The sequence below is a fragment of the Podarcis melisellensis genome (assembly GCF_964234715.1).
Source record: "Podarcis melisellensis genome assembly, chromosome: 16".
NCBI lineage: Eukaryota > Metazoa > Chordata > Lepidosauria > Squamata > Lacertidae > Podarcis > Podarcis melisellensis.
The window spans coordinates 7100582-7115030 of record NC_138533.1 but is presented as its reverse complement, the minus strand read 5'-3'; the positions used below and the strand labels follow the sequence as shown (position 1 = coordinate 7115030).

The window sequence follows — 14449 nt, the reverse complement described above, 5'->3', positions numbered from 1 at the left end:
AAATCACAGGAGATTCTGAAAGAGATAAAGTTATATCAAGTACAATATATGAAATTGATGAATCAGGAAATAGAATGGAACATTAAACAGAAGAGACAAAAGACATTTGAATTGGCTAACAAATGTGGGAAACTGTTGGCTTGGCAAATGAAAAAAAGACAAAAATTTAACACAATTACCAATCTGGAAGTGGAGGGGGGAAATATACAGAATCCTGTGGAGATTAGGAAGTGCTTCCAGAAATATTTTAAACAGCTATACACACAGGAGAACCAGAAGGAAATGGATATTGATCGATTTTTGAAAATAAATGGACTACAAAAAATTTCTCAAGAGAATAAGTTAATGCTGAACTACAAAATAACAGACCAAGAGGTGGAAGGAGCCATTCAGAATATGAAATTGGGCAAATCCCCAGGGCCGGATGGTTTGACTTCAAGATATTATAGATCCTTGAAAGATTGGTTAGTACAGCCTTTGAAGGAAGTTTGTAATGAAATATTGGAGGGGGAAAAGGCTCCAGAGTCGTGGAAAGAAGCTTATATTACACTTATACCGAAAACAGAGTCTGAAAAGACACAGCTTAAGAACTATCGTCCCATATCTCTACTTAACGTGGATTACAAAATTTTTGCTGAAATTATGGCTAAAGGTTAAAAAAGGTATTGGTAGAAGAAATTCATAAAGACCAAGCGGGCTTCCTCCCAGGGAGGCACTTGTCAGACAATACAAGGAATATAATTAATATTTTAGAAAAATTACAAGTGAACATTAATACTAAAGCAGTTTTGATATTTGTGGACGCGGAGAAAGCCTTTGATAATATTTCTTGGAGCTTTATGAAGAAAAATTTACAGGGAATGGGGGTAGGCCAAGGTTTTGAAAACGGTATAGGTGCTATTTATTCAGAACAAAGAGCAAAATTAATTGTGAATAATGTAATTTCAGAAGAATTTAAGATTGAGAAAGGAACACAACAGGGCTGCCCAATTTCCCCATTGCTTTTTATATCGGTACTGGAGATTTGCTCAATATGATTAGAAGGGATCAATTGGTAAAGGGTATACAAGTCGGAGCTAAACAGTATAAATTGAACGCATTTGCTGATGACTTGGTTTTAACATTACAGGAGCCAGAATCCAGCACCAAAAGAGTGTTACAATTAATTCAATAATTTGGTCAGGTTGCGGGTTTTAAGTTGAATAAGCTGAAAACTAATGTGCTAGAGAAAAATCTAACCGTGACTGAAAAAGAGAGGTTCCAGAAGGAGACAGGTTTAATATTGGTTAAGAAAGTGAAGTACCTGGGGGTTAATATGACTGCCAAGAATGTGAATTTATTCAAAGATAATTAAAATCAAAATTGGAAACAGAACTGCTAGATCCCCAAAATAAGATACTATCAAGAATGTATAACTTGCTGTTGAAATGGAATACTCAGGATGAAACGGTTAAATCTGCTATGATTAAATGGGCACAAGATGTTGGACATAACATTATGTTTGCTGACTGGGAACAGTTTTGGACCACAGGTATGAAATTCACGGCATCTAATGCTTTAAGAGAGAATATTATGAAAATGATATACAGGTGGTACATGACACCAGTCAAGCTTGCAAAAATATATCACTTTCCCGATAATAAGTGTTGGAAATGTAAAGAGAATGAAGGTACATTCTTTCACCTTTGGTGGACGTGCCCAAGGATTAAGGCTTTCTGGGAAATGATCTATAATGAAATGAAAATGGTATTTAAATATACCTTCCTGAAGAAACCAGAGGCCTTTCTCCTGGGCATGGTCAGCCAATTGGTGCCAAAGAAGGATAGAACTTTCTTTATGTACACCACAACAGCAGCAAGAATACTCATCGCAAAGTATTGGAAGACACAAGATCTACCCACTCTGGAAGAATGGCAGATGAAAGTGATAGACTATATGGAACTGGCGGAAATGACTGGCAGAATCTGGGACCAGGGAGAAGAGTCGGTGGAGGAAGACTGGAAGAAATTTAAAGACTATCTACAGAAACATTGTAAAATTAATGAATGTTAGAAGGATGTTGGAATGAAGTTATGTGGTTTTAGAAGAAATGTTATAAAGGTCTAGGAAAAAACAGACTGTTAATTGGTGAAAGGAGGGAAAGTAAAGTTACAATATATTAAGATAAATTATAGGACAAAAATTGAAAAAGATGGAAAGGATCTGCTGAAATAGTTAACCGAACTAGAATACAAAAAAGGGAGGTGAGAGGAGGTCAGGGAAATAAGTAAATGAAAGATAAGAGATGGAAAGACTGATTTGTTTTTAACTGTTTTTATTATTTTTTTGTATTTTTTGTCCTTTTTCTTATTTTTTCTTTTCTTTTTTCTATTTTTGAAATTTCTTTGAAATTTTAATAAATATTATTCAAAAAAAAAAGAACCTTTCATATTACAGTGGACCTGAACCTTTATTTGAAAACCTCACTGTCTAGCATTGCCGTTGGGACTGAGGGCACTATGAGGACTTACGCATTGTTATGCCAGGGTTGAGCAAGTCGAGGATAAAGTTTATAGAATACACGTCATGTGGAGAGAAATAGGCTATGTGCATGGGGACATTGATCTTCGCTGAAAAGGAGGCCATGAACCTGAAATAATGTGGGGTAGAACACATTATGTTAAAATTTAAGCAGGCAAATGCTGGTGTCTATAAAGGCCCTCTTTAAATTATGACCTTAATTGTACAGTTAAAGGCATTGTGGGGAAATACTTTTGAAAGCATTAAAATTGGATAGATTAAATTATAATATACAGCTGCCAGAACTTTCACTTTTGTATAGATACCCCATTTTCACTTGCCTTCTGCAACATTGAAAAGAGAGGCCATTGCAAACATTTAAGGGGAGGGGGGAAACAGAAGTGGGGATCTCATTGGGGCTCCATCCATCATCTTCCCACCTGCCCCCCCCCCCGGGAGAATGGGGACTCCGTTCCTCACCCACAGGTAGTACAACAAGGCAGGAATACAAGGTACTGAGTATGTACTGAGTTGAATAGGATCCAAAAGGCAGCAGTCTGATTGGTCCTAGAACAATAGGATTCAGAATGCAGCAGTCTGATTGGTCCACAGGAACCACCCAATCCAGCTCCAGGTGGAAGGGAATCCACAACCTGATTAGCCTACAGGAGAATCCCAGAATTAGCCAATTACGTGGGGCCCATTGTGTAAATAATGTATATAAGGCAGACGTTCTGGGGGAACTTCCATTCCTCCTCACCACTACAAGCTGAATAAAGAGCATGAAATCCACTCTCGACTCCAAGTATATTTCACAAAGGATGTGTGAACTACATTTCATGAGCTGGACGGGGGGGGGGGGGATGAGGCAACGACCCTAGGTGCACAATTTTGAGGGGGCGCAACCATGCAGGTGGGCAAGGGGTGAGTGAGAGACCTTTGCAGTGAGACCAGCAGGGATGTCTGAAGAGTCTCATTCCAATTTCTATCTGAGACATAGATCTAGGAAAGCCAACACAAAGTGTGAGAATATGAAGGTACATGGGTTGACCTGATGGGTTTCCTGGGGCCATTTTTTTATTATTTTTTTGCCTCAGGTGACAGGCACCTTCCTCACCACCCATTTTTACTTTTGCTTGCAATAAAATAAAGGCATGCAGTCACAGTAAAAAGTGGCATTCGTGGTGACGTGTGTCACCTGTCAGATTGCTGCAGCTCAGTCGTTCTGGCATTGGTGGTGGTGGCAAGTATTGTGGTTCAACACTGAGCTATTTACCTTTTTGGGGGAAGGGTAGGCCTCTGTAATCAACTTTAAAATCTAATTTCTTTGGTTTTGGACAAAATCTGTGAATCACACATCTCCATCTTGACTGTGGAAATGCCTAAGGTAAAGGGTAAAGGGACCCCTGACCATTAGGTCCAGTCACAGATGACTCTGGAGTTGCGGTGCTCATCTTGCTTTATTGGCCGAGGGAGCCAGCATACAGCTTCCGGGTCATGTGGCCAGCAGGACTAAGCCGCTTCTGGCGGACCAGAGCAGCGCACGGAAACGCCATTTACCTTCCTGCCGGAGCGGTACCTATTTATCTACAGTGGTACCTCAGGTTACAGATGCTTCAGGTTACAGACGCTTCAGGATACAGACTCCGCTAACCCAGAAATAGTACCTCGGGTCAAGAACTTTGCTTCAGGATGTGAACAGAAATTGCGCAGCGGCGGCAGCAGGAGACCCCATTAGCTAAAGTGGTACCTCAGGTTAAGAACAGTTTCAGGTTAATAACGGACCTCCAGAACGAATTAAGTTCTTAACCCGAGGTACCACTGTACTTGCACTTTGACATGCTTTCAAACTGCAAGGTTGGCAGGAGCAGGGACCGAGCAACGGGAGCTCGCCCCGTCACGGGGATTCAAACCCCCAACTTTCTGATCAGCAAGCCCTAGGCTCTGTGGTTTAGACCACAATGCCACCTGCCTCCCTCCTGAAAATGTCTATTTCAGCTAATTACCCACAGAAACTCAAGATGCTAACAGTCTCAAGCAGCCCAACAATCCCAACTTAAACACAAGTCCAAACTATTAACATTTGAAAACAAAAGCACGACAACACATTCCAAAGAGAGACATTCTTCCCCCAAGAGATTCAGTTAAAAAGGGTTCATACCACCAGCAGCCGAAGAAGCCGACTATGCGAAGATGGAGACAAACGCTGCCGACAGACGCTGTTGGAACAGAGCTGTGTATGACATGCTTTTATAGCCTTCGATTCACAAGGTCAGAGTCCTGAGGCAGCCCTAAAGATCTAGTTGTTATATGCAGTCCCTGGATATTTACAACCCTGTTTTTGACCATTAGCCATGTGGGAGTTCCCTCAACCACATGCCAAAGTGATTCCTTTCATCTGATGTTATGCCGCCTCATTCGGAAAGACTTTGTTCTTGTTAATTGCTGTGTGAAATGATTTTCACACACACCCCGCCCCAAGATGAGTGCTTTGGAGGCTTAATTTAAAAACAATGAGCCAATGAGGGCTACAATCCTTACATAGAGAAATGTCTGGCGGCTGCCAAAATGGGCAGCTACCTGTTGCACTTTACTGTACTGTTTGTACTTTCTCGGGGCCTCCTGAACAGCATCGACACCACTGCCAATAGCTCTTGGAGGCAGAAGGATGTTTTAGTCATGTGCAGTTATGCTAGGCTTGAGATGGACGCAGCATTTTGGAAGTTCTCTCAATTCCTGCTAATTCATTTGAAGTGGTTTTCGCAGGGGTCAGCAACCTAAGGCCTATGGGCCACAAGCGGCCCACAGGGGTTGTTTAGCCGGCCCACAAGCTGCCCCCAAACCAAAATGGCCACTCGGCGAGTCTCCAAAATGGCCACTTGGCGAGTCCCCCAAACCAAAACGGCCACTCGGCGAGTCCCTGCGCGCTACGCTAAAGCAGTGTGGTGCGGTGCAGCGCGGCACAGTGTGGGTACTTGCTTCTGCGGTGCCGGAATGGCATCTGTGTAAATGCCAGAAATTGTGTCTGTGCAGACACAGACACCGGAAATCGTGGGTGCCTTCAGATGTCTTCTAAAAGTCTGATAGTTGTTTATTTCCTTGACATCTGATGGGAGGGCATTCCACAGGGCGGGCACCACCACCGAAAAGGCCCTCTGCCTGGTTCCCTGTAATTTTGCTTCTCACAGGGAGGGAACCGCCAGAGCTAGACCTAAGTGTCCGGACTTAACAATGAGGGTGGAGATGCTCCTTCAGGTATACTGGACTGAGGCCATTTAGGGCTTTAAAGGTCAGCACCTACACTTTGAATTGTTATTGGAAACATACTGGGAGCCAATGTAGGTCTTTTAGGACCGGTGTTATGTGTTCTCGGTGGCTGCTCCCACTCACCAGTCTAGCTGCCACATTCTGGATTAATTGCAGTTTCTGGGTCACCTTCAAAGGTAGCCCCATGTAGAGCGCATTGCAGTAGTCCAAGCGGAAGATAACCAGAGCATGCACTACTCTTGCAACACTTCAAATAACTGCATTTACTAAATCTTTAGCCAATAAGGGGGATTGTTGGCATTCTCTAACTACTCTTGAATCCTTAATTGTTCCTATATCTCTGATTTCTAAAGGCTTGGTATCCAGTATTTACAAATTACTAATAAGCCAGGCAGTTGGCTCTCCACCAAGTCTTAGGATAGCCTGGGAGGGTGACCTTAAATATCAAATTGAAGAATCTAAGTTGGATAAATGGGATCAGATTTTGGTAAATGCTTCTTTAAAAACTGTATCTTCTCAAAATCCACTTTAAAAATCATACTTAGGTGGTATTTGCTTCCAGTATGCCTTTCCAAAATCAATAGAAATATTTCTCCACTTTGCTGGTAGGACTTTAAGACTTTAGGAACTTATATGCACATATAATGGGAATGTGAGGTTTTATATAATTTTTAAATAAAGGTTTATACCATTATCTTTCAAAACACGGATCAACCATTAACACCAGATCCAGCCTTGACTTTGCTTTCAATAGAAAGCAATACAAATCCCAGAATAAGTCTCTGGTCTTTTTATTATTAGTGGCAAGAACAATGTCAATAGCCAGTCAATGGAAATTTGCTTAACTCCATTGACTGATTATTGGTTTCATAGAATCTGGCATATCTCACACAGAGACAACTAGAAAGATAGCCAGGAAAAATCTAAATCAGATTATTTTTATACTATCCAGTTTAAATTTTTGATGTAAGTCAATGCAACAAAGATGGAACCCTGGGGTTCAAGTAAGTCTGTGGAAAGGATATATTTTAGAAGATTAGGATAAAGTGATTTCTTGAAGCCTTGGGTTGTGCTGGCCCATTTAGTCTAGGGTTACCAGACGTCCCCATTTCCAGGGGAAAGTCCCTGGATTTGTGAATAAGTCCCCGGACAAATTCCATCCCCGGAATGTCCCTGGATTTCATCTAATGTCCCCGGGACAGTTGGCTCTGGCTGGCTTCAGGAACTGCTCAGAAGTCCCCATATGATGGTGGTGCAGGGGCTCTAAGATGCAGCTTCCGGGCTGCTTTTACCTTCCCTGACCCCAGCAACTAATGGGATCCCTCAGCTGGGAAGGGAGGCTTCCCGTTGACTAATTAAGAGATCCTTGCCCCCTCCTGTTTGCACGCAAGCTCTGATAGGCAGCATGAAGCCTCCCTTCACAGCTGAGAGATCTCCGCCCCCTCCTGCTTGCACACAAGTAGGAATGGGATTGGGTCTGCTCTGATGGGAAGGGCGGCATCGCACTGCCCGAGCCTCACCGTCACCGCCACTCTTGGCCCTCCTTCTCCGCCTTCCATGCCTGACCTACCGAGCACCGCTTCCCCCCCACCACGAAAGAACCAACAACTCGGGCTGCCCGGGCTCATGGAGAAAGGAGATAGAAGCCTCGGAGGAAGGGGAAATGTGGTGGTTGAGGTCAGGGCAGCGGCCGCCTCTCTGCCACCACCACCGCTGCAGCATCAACGTCCCGAACGTGTAGTATTTATTTATTTATTTAAAGTGTCCCCGGATTCACTGAAAGAAATCTGGTAACCTTAGTCGAGTATCCTGTTCTCACAACCAGATGCCTGCACAAAATTCGCAAGCACAACAAGGCTCTCCCCTCCTGCAGTTTCCAGAAACTGATATTCAGAAGTGTTGCTGCCTTCGACCAAATGGTGTTCCTTTTTAATTAACAGCTAACAAGACTGCTGGATTGAGGTTTCAGTAATACGCATCCTTTACTGCTTAATGAATCGACTAGTTGGGTAGGTGCCAAAAGGATCAAAGGAAACATTCGCAATTCTTTGCCTGGCTCTTGTAACTGTAATGAATAATAATGAGGAACTATAGCGTGTGCCCTGGAGCGAAATGTGTGAAAGATTATCTTTGCAATACTCCGAGAGGCAGGCGGCACGTAGAAAGAACAAACAGTACAGCAAAGGGCAACAGGCAACTGCTCCTCTTGGCAATTGCCGCTCCACTACCATAACCGTAGCCAGCACCACCTTATTAGTGTTATTTTATTACACCTCCAAAAGTATTAATCAAGGGGAGGCAGAAATCATGCCACACCACAATTAACAGGAATAGGGAGTCTTCCCAAACGACACAGCAGCAAATGAAAAGTTGATTGGACTCCCACAGAGCCAAAGGTCACAGACATGATCGCAAGTATACAGGGATTTTTAAAAATATTTTTAATGGTTTTTACAATAACAGATTCAAAATAATAAAAAGAGGGGGGAAACTTTTACCATATCCATATATGAGATTCTCTGGCTCTTGTGACTTCCCCCCATCGCCTTTCTAAAGCTACATATCACTACATTCTCCACAGTTTCCATCTCTCTGAATTATCCTTATTTTTCTTTACAATATATTTTTCTTTACAAGATATTTTTAGAGTCCTGCTAACGTTTCTATTTGTTTACAATGGTCTCCTAAGTAAGTTATAAATTTCCCCCATCCTTTTTTTAAAGTCGTTATCTTCTGGATTCCTGAGTCTCCCAGACAGTTTTGCCATTTCAGCGTAGTCCAGCAGTTTGGCTTGCCATTCTTCCTTGGTCAGAACTGTTGGTTCTTTCCATCTTTGGGCTAGTAGCATCCTTGCAGCCATTGTCACACACATAAACAGTCTTTTCTGGTCTTTTGGGATATTGGAACCTGTAATTCCTAATAGAAATGCTTCTAATTTTTTGACAAATGTTATTTTAAACATTTTTTTTCAATTCATTGTATATAAATTCCCCCAAAGACTTTATATTGCATGACCACCACATATGACAAAAGGTACCCTCATTTCTTTGCACTTCCAACAAATATTGGAGCTTGTTCTATACATTTTGGATAACTTAGTAGGAGTCAGATACCACCAGTACATCATTTTCATATACAGTGGTGCCCCGCAAGATGAATGCCTCGCAAGACGGAAAACTCGCTAGACGAAAGAGTTTTCCATTTTGGAGGTGCTTTGCAAAACGAATTTCCTATGGGCTTGCTTCGCAAGACGAAAATGTCTTGCGAGTTCCTGCGGTTTTTTCCCCCTCCCCCCTTTTTCTAAGCCACTATGCCGCTTATCCGCTAAGCCGATAAGCCGCTAAAAGCCGCTAATAGCGCCAATAGCGCTAATCCGCTAATCCGTCAATGGGCTTGCTTCGCAAGACGAAAAAACCGCTAGCCGAAGAGACTCGCAGAACGGATTCTTTTCGTCTTGCGAGGCACCACTGTAATTTTCTTTAAGTGTACAACATGCTGTGAATTTCAAATCTGTTCTCCATAGCCTCTTCCAATCTGCCATTTGTGTATTATGTCCTAAGTCCTTTGCCCAGTTTATCACAACCGATTTAACCTGTTCATCCTTTGTATGCCACAAGCATACAGGGATTGAAGTGAGACTGCAAATGACAATTGGATCTTTTGGACTGACTTGAGAACATGAAGCTGTGAATGAAGAGAAATAAATGATCCCTTGGTGAGCTATTTTACCATTCAGCCTTCTTGGCCTTCTTGAAGCTGCTCACCTTAGAAATACAGTGGTACCTCGGGTTAAGAACCTGATTTGTTCCAGAGGTCCGTTCTTAACCTGAAACTGTTCTTAACCTGAAGCACCACTTTAGCTAATGGGGCCTCCAGCTGCCGCCGCACCACTGCTGCGCAATTTCTGTTCTCATCCTGAAGCAAAGTTCTTAACCCGAGGTAATGTTTCAGGGTTAGCGGAGTCTGTAACCTGAAGCGTCTGTAACCCAAGGTACCACTGTGTTTCAATATAATTATCTGCATCACAATACAGTGGTACCTCGGGTTAAGAACTTAATTCATTCTGGAGGTCTGTTCTTAACCTGAAACTGTTCTTAACCTGAGGTACCACTTTAGCTAATGGGGCCTCCCGCTGCCACTGCACAATTTCTGTTCTCACCCTGGAGCAAAGTTCTTAACCCGAGGTACTATTTCTACGTTAGCAGAGTCTGTAACCTGAAGCGTCTCTAACCTGAAGCATCTGTAACCTGAGGTACCACTGTAGTGATTCTATTGTCTCCATTTCATTATCTTATCTCTGGGAATCAGACTCAGGTTTGAGGAGGAGTGGTGGTTGCTCAAAACAGATGTGGTTTTGTGGGTGATGTGGATGAAATAACTATTCATTCATAGAATTGTAGCATTGGAAGGGATCACAAGGGTGATATAGACTGGATGTGGTCCAGCACCTGCAAATGCAGAAATCTTTTGCCCAATGTGGGGCTTGAACCCACAACCTTGAGATTAAGGGCCTCATGCTCTACCAACTGAGCTATCCCAGCTTCATGCTTCCCCACTTCTTATACGACATTCAATCAAGATCAAAAATCTAATATGGATGTTCCTAATGAATTGTTCTGTACCAACATTCCCTATCTGCCTTGGACTCAGCCCAACTCACTCTGGGCCAAACTAGGAACAACACACGGCATCCTGGATCCCTATCCCAAATTGGTTGGGGGCATGGGGTAATGTTTAATGAGGCAGCTTAAAAAAACCCCACCCAACTAAACATATGGCTGGAAGCAGACAGGGCAAAGTGTCATGAACACGCCAAGCCCAAACCAGGAAGTACAGCCTGAGATAGAAAGCAGTCAAACAGAGGGAGAACAGAGACACATGCAGATTTCTCAGACAACTGGAACTAGTGGACAGACAAACCCTCCTCTCTCGGGAGTTGGTAGGAATGCAGCTTATCAGCTCACAAAAGGGTGGGCTGTATGGAAGCTAGCTCTCTCAAGAATCTCAGTCACGCTTGGCACAAAGGAGGTGGAGTAGCTCTTCACCGGAAGGGGAGTTTGCTGACCCTATTAGTCCCAAGACTAGATGAATGGGGACGATCTTAGATGGAAAACAAACCATGAAACGTAAGGGTCAGAATTTCAGGCTATTCTGCAGGTCCCGGAAGGACTCTTCAGAAGAGTCAACTTGATTTGCTGCATGGCTGCTCGGCGGGAGCAGTTGTGGTGAACGACTTGTTTTGTAATAAATCTTCAAGCTAAATACGTCTTGTGTGCTGTGTTAGCAAGCCGGCAGCCAGCTAGCTCCTGACAGAAAGGAGACCTGGTGTCTCTCTCCCCCAATCTCCATGGGGGTTAATTTCTGCAAGGTGGTCTTTCACAAGTGTTTATTTTCTCCAAAGAAGGCATGCTTGGGAAGAAGTACCTGGCAAGTATGATTGCCTCTTTTCAACAGCTGCTGAGTGGAGACATTGAGAGCCAGTGTGGTGTAGTGGTTAAGAGTGGTAGACTTGTAATCTGGGGAACCAGGTTCATGTCTCTGCTCCTCCAGATGCAGCTGCTGGGTGACCCTGGGCCAGTCACACTTCTGTGAAGTCTCTCAGCCCCACTCACCTCACAGAGTGTTTGTTGTGGGGGAGGAAGGGAAAGGAGAATGTTAGCCGCTTTGAGACTCCTTCGGGTAGTGATAAAGCGGGATATCAAATCCAAACTCTTCTTCTTCTTCTGTGGGACACTGCTTCACCAGTGGGGCAGCAGGCAAGAGGCAGTGTCAGGTAGCATTGGGCTGAAAAGGGCTTCATGCTCCAAATGAGGACCCCACACCTAAAAGCATCCATCTGCCACCCATTCTCTTGGAAAGACACAGTTAATAGTTTGGTAGGGCTCAGCCTTTTGTGGGTTATCCTCTCCAATTCCTGCTTCTATGTTCTGTCTGATTCTTATCCTCTTAACAGCCCCAGATGAACCCAGTCTGTCCTACCTGGTCTCCATCCATCTTGAACTATTTCAACCTGACTTAATTGATGCCTGGATCCTTATGATTAAGCCCAATTTGATTGGGTATTTGGGTCATGGTGTGCATCCAGTGCTACTCCTACTCAAAGCAGTTCCACTGGCATTAATGAAGTTGACTAGCGTGGGTCCTTTAATTTCAATGGTTTTACTCTGAGTAGAACTTAGTGCTTAGCACATAGCAACCTATTATGATAAAGCACACTCAGGCTGCTTCATCCAATGTTCAGAATGCATAGAAAGGTACAAATTTATGCTACCAAGTCCATAAAATGAATTAAAGTGTACAAATTTCAATGTACAAATCACACTGGTCTGCTGTGCTTCTGATCATTCTCTGCTGGATCAAAGCAAAGGTGCATCTAGCCCAGTAGCCAACCAGAAGTCTCCGGAAATCCTTAAAACAGGGAATTCAGGGAAGGAATAGACCACTATTATTATCTTATATGAATGTGGAGGCCAGAGAAAATGATGTTAATGAATCCACTTATTGCTGACTGTTGAGTGACCATCTGTGAGAATTAATAATGAATGGTCTTTCTGAGAACTTTATAGTATATGGCATGGATAGGCAAACTAAGGCCTGGGGCCTGGATCTGGTCCAATCGCCTTCTAAATCTGGCCCACGTACAGTTTGTGAATCAGTGTGTTTTTACATGAGTAGAATGTGTCCTTTTATTTAAAATGCATCTCTGGGTTATTTGTGGGGCATAGGAATTCGTTCATCCCCCCCCCAAATATAGTCTGCCCCCCCCACAAGGTCTGAGGGACAGTGGACCGGCCCCCTGCTGAAAAGGTTTGCTGAGCCCTGGAATATGGTGTAGCTCCTTTCTTCCTCTCCAGCAGCTGCTATGAAAGAGGCCTTGGGGTGCTCCCTTGCAGCCACAGTTTCCGCCAGGACATGGGCCAGATCCTCCTCCTCCCTGAGCTTGGTGGTGGCAGCACTGGTGGGAAAAATAGGGACATTCCAGGATCAAATGAGAAGCTGGGATGGCTTTCATAATACCTGGGAAATTGGGAAAGTTGGATAGTGTGAAATGCGGGTGGGATCTCTGTGGTCTCTCAGAAGTTTTTTGTCTATGATTCTCATCATCCCTGACCATTGGCCATGTTGGTTGGAGCTGAGGGGTTTTGGAGTTCAACAACATCTGGAGGACCATAGTTTCATTTCCCCTATCTTAAGTGGGTCTGAAAACAAACTTCTAGATTGTGAGGACCTCCATTGTATCTGGATCCAACTTCAATCTCATCCATTAAAGCAGAAGTCAAATGTATGTTCAGAATTTCCACCCTTCAAGGTGCAGTGTCTGTGTAAATCTTCTAGCTCTGAGGAACATGTTGCCCATTGAAGTCTGAGAGGCTCTACCATTTTGAACATTTCACTAGTTGCTGAAAAGTATGCTACTACTTTTGAGGGACACAGGTGGCGCTGTGGGTTAAAGCCTCAGCGCCTAGGACTTGCCGATCGAAAGGTCGGCGGTTCGAATCCCTGCGGCGGGGTGCGCTCCCGCTGCTCGGTCCCAGCGCCTGCCAACCTAGCAGTTCGAAAGCACCTCCGGGTGCAAGTAGATAAATAGGGACCGCTTACCAGCGGGAAGGTAAACGGCGTTTCCGTGTGCAGCTCTGGCTCGCCAGAGCAGCGATGTCACACTGGCCATGTGACCCGGAAGTGTCTCCGGACAGCGCTGGCCCCTGGCCTCTTGAGTGAGATGGGCGCACAACCCCAGAGTCTGTCAAGACTGGCCCGTACGGGCAGGGGTACCTTTATCTTTTACCTTTATGCTACTACTAAAGTATTTCCCGGAATGAGTCACTGACTCATGACAAACGCCTGATTCAATTAGGAAGGCTATTTCCATCTATTTTATTTTATTGTACTAATACTGATGTCTGTCACTTTGATATTTGTTAATGTTTCGTCTTCTTTATATTTTCCATTTACATAAATTACTGGTGTCTTTATATATATATATATATATATATATATACACGTGTATGCGCACACATGTGAGTAACAGTTCCCAGGATTAGAGAATATGGTGGATTTGAGTTTATTACTGCATTTCTGAATGTGTCTCTTTATTCAGCATATTGGGTCACAGTGCAAAAAAGAATATGAGCGTTGCATCCATCCTGATTTGAATGTAATCCGTTCATTAGCGTGCCTGCAATCTGAAGCCTGCAGAACTGCCATGGAATCTGTTCCAAGAAGCTCCCTTGCATTCCGAACCAAGTTACATTGTGGGAGGCTCTGCGTTATTTTTAATTAGTTTGTAGCATTGTTGTTTTTCTCATGACTGTTTCAGGGCCAAAATCATTGCTGAATCGTGGCAAACATTGCAGAGGAACGCCTGGTATCTGCCAGCTCAGTGCTCTCCAATTCCATGTCTGCGCAATGTGCATATGTATTCAGTGTCTCTTCTTGTTGTTGTTGGAGAGAGATGGGGACTGCTACTAGATCTTGAGGGAGCTGGAAGATAAAGGAGATGATCAGAGAAGCCTCCTTCTTTTCCTTTTTTCTCAGACTTTCAAGATAAAAAACCCCAACTGCCTATATTAACAAAAACATTGAAAACATAGGGGAATGGACAAGTCTACCATCTTCTTTGTAACTGTTACTGTGTGTGTGCAATTATGATCTCTTAGAAATAATTTATATGGAAAACATATAT

The 14449-nt window shown here is 43.5% G+C and overlaps 2 long non-coding RNA genes across 4 annotated transcripts in view; both read right to left on the bottom strand.

Annotated features, from left to right (window-relative positions):
• The window catches only part of LOC309358725, a 258724-nt gene that overhangs the window by 60667 nt on the left and 183608 nt on the right, over positions 1-14449 (bottom strand). The window lies entirely within an intron of this gene.
• Positions 1-14449, bottom strand: part of LOC309358760 — a 150745-nt gene that overhangs the window by 2707 nt on the left and 133589 nt on the right. For 2 of the 3 annotated variants that reach the window (XR_014163564.1, XR_014163565.1), the window contains one exon: positions 2511-2629. This is a non-coding gene — a long non-coding RNA (uncharacterized lncRNA). Of the gene's footprint in view, positions 1-2510; positions 2630-4660; positions 4890-14449 lie in introns of those variants that run through there. The other variant, XR_014163566.1, reaches the window with a different exon arrangement.